The sequence below is a fragment of the Eschscholzia californica genome, unplaced genomic scaffold (genome assembly GCF_041429995.1).
Source record: "Eschscholzia californica isolate CP2 unplaced genomic scaffold, dmEscCali1.0.p SCAF_162, whole genome shotgun sequence".
NCBI classification, from domain to species: Eukaryota; Viridiplantae; Streptophyta; class Magnoliopsida; order Ranunculales; family Papaveraceae; genus Eschscholzia; species Eschscholzia californica.
Genome location: NW_028238268.1, coordinates 27,501 through 30,000, shown reverse-complemented (window position 1 = coordinate 30,000; position 2,500 = coordinate 27,501).

Genomic DNA, 2,500 nt, shown 5'->3' with positions numbered 1-2,500 from the left:
GCACGGGACGCGCATGGGACATCCCGGGACGGCATGGGACGCCCTCGCTACAGCTCGAGACGGCCAGGTACGCCCGAGACTTGGCTCGGGACGGCCTGGGACGCCCTCGCCATAGCTCGGGACGGCCTGGGACGCCCGAGACTAGGCTCGGGACGGCCTCGGCACAGCACGGGACGGCCTGGGACGCCCTTGCCACAGCTCGGGACGGCATGGGACGCCCGAGACTTTGCTCGGGACGGCCTGGGACGCCCTTGCCACAGCTCGGGACGGCCTGGGACGGCCTCGGCACAGCTCGGGACGGCCTGGGACGCCCGAGACTTTGCTCGGGACGGCCTGGGACGTCCGAGACTTTGCTCGGGACGGCCTGGGACGCCCGAGACTTGGCTCGGGACGGCCTGGGACGCCCTCGCTCCAGCTCGGGACGCCCTGGGACGGCCTCGACACAGCTCGGGACGGCCTGGGACGTCCGAGACTTTGCTCGGGCCGGCCTGGGACGCCCGAGACTTGGCTCGGGACGGCCTGGGACGCGCTCGGCACAGCTCGGCACAGGCCGGGACGCCCGAGCCGAGCTTCGGGTCGCACGAAATCTCTTCGTATTCCGACATATTAGAAGCTTCCCATCATGTAGTAGGCCGAGCTTTGCCCTTTGGATGCCCTATGGTGCTTGGCGAGCACTAGGGAACGTGCCAGCACAAGTGCTGTGCACGCTCTGGGGAAGGAGCTCAACCCTCCCCCTTATAGTGCAAAGTTATTGTTTTTCCTATTTTCACAAGGAAACATCAATTTTTTAACCAAGCATACTGGGCCTTTACTCCTTCGTTACTCGTCGGAATCCAGCAAACTTATACTCGTTGGAAAGGTCTTTTCGCAAGGATTTTTTTGATATATTATAATAGCGATTCCGATAAATATTTATTTTTCTATGAATTTTTAAGTGAATAAACACCGGAAAATTCATAAAAAATAGAAAAAAAAATATTTTCTTCCGTTTCTTTTCTCCAATAATTCATAAATAATACCTCAATAGTATTAATGAAGAGAGAGTCGAAATGGCCCGGGTGGATTTCGAAATGTCCCACGACCCCATAGAATGCACGGGCCAGCCGAGCCAAAAGAATGGGACGCGCACGGGACAGCATTGGTCAGGCTCGGGACGGCACGGGACAGCACGGGACGCGCATGGGACGGCACGGGACGCGAATGGGACGGCCTTGCTAAGGCTCGGGACGGCATGGGACAGCACGGGACGCGAATGGGACGGCCTTGCTAAGGCTCGGGACGGCATGGGACAGCTCGGGACGCGCATGGGACGGCCTTGGTGAGGCTCGGGACGGCCTTGGTCAGGCTCGGGACGGCATGTCACGGCCCTGGTGAGGCTCGGACGGCACGGGACGCGCATGGGACGGCACGGGACGGCCTGGGACGGCCTTTGTGAGGCTCGGACGGCACGGGACGCGCATGGGACGGCCTTGGCGAGGCTCGGGACGGCATGGGACAGCACGGGACGGCCTCGGCACAGCTCGGACGGCACGGGACGCGCATGGGACGGCCTTGGCGAGGCTCGGGACGGCATGGGACAGCACGGGACGGCACGGGACGGCCTCGGCACAGCTCGGACGGCACGGGACGGCCTTGGCGAGGCTCGGGACGGCATGGGACAGCACGGGACGGCACGGGACGGCCTCGGCACAGCTCGGACGGCACGGGACGGCCTTGGCGAGGCTCGGGACGGCATGGGACAGCACGGGACGGCACGGGACGGCCTCGGCACAGCTCGGACGGCACGGGACGGCCTTGGCGAGGCTCGGGACGGCATGGGACAGCACGGGACGGCCTCGGCACAGCTCGGGACGGCACGAGACGCGCATGGGACGGCCTTGGTGAGGCTCGGACGGCACGGGACGCGCATGGGACGGCCTTGGTGAGGCTCGGACGGCACGGGACGCGCATGGGACATCATGGGACGCACATGGGACACCTTATGGGGATCATCAAGGGACGTTGCACGGGACATTCTTTCCCACGAAGGGCATTTACATGGGACATCTTAGGAGTCGAGAGCCGGCACATGGGACAACGTAGTTCACACGCACGGAACACTTTACTTTCGTTTGGAACGTCGTGGGATCTTTATGTCCCCATTAGCACCGAACCTTTAACATGCTAGGAAGCTATGTTCGATCTTCTCGAAGTGTCGATGGAACTTCGATGGATACACATCCGATCCGATGTTATGATGATGTACTTTCTCCGAGATCGATGTTGGGGCCGTATTCCGATGTCATGATGATGTACTTTCTCCGAGATCGATGGGACGGCCTTGGTAAGGCATGGTTCGGCCTTGGTAAGGCATGGGTCGGCCTTGCTAAGGCATGGGACGCGCATGGGATGGCCTTCGTAAGGCATGGGACGGTCTTGTAAGGCACGGGACGCGCATGGGACGGCCTTGTAAGGCATGGGACGACCTTCGTAAGGCGTGGGTCGGCCTTGTAAGGCTCGG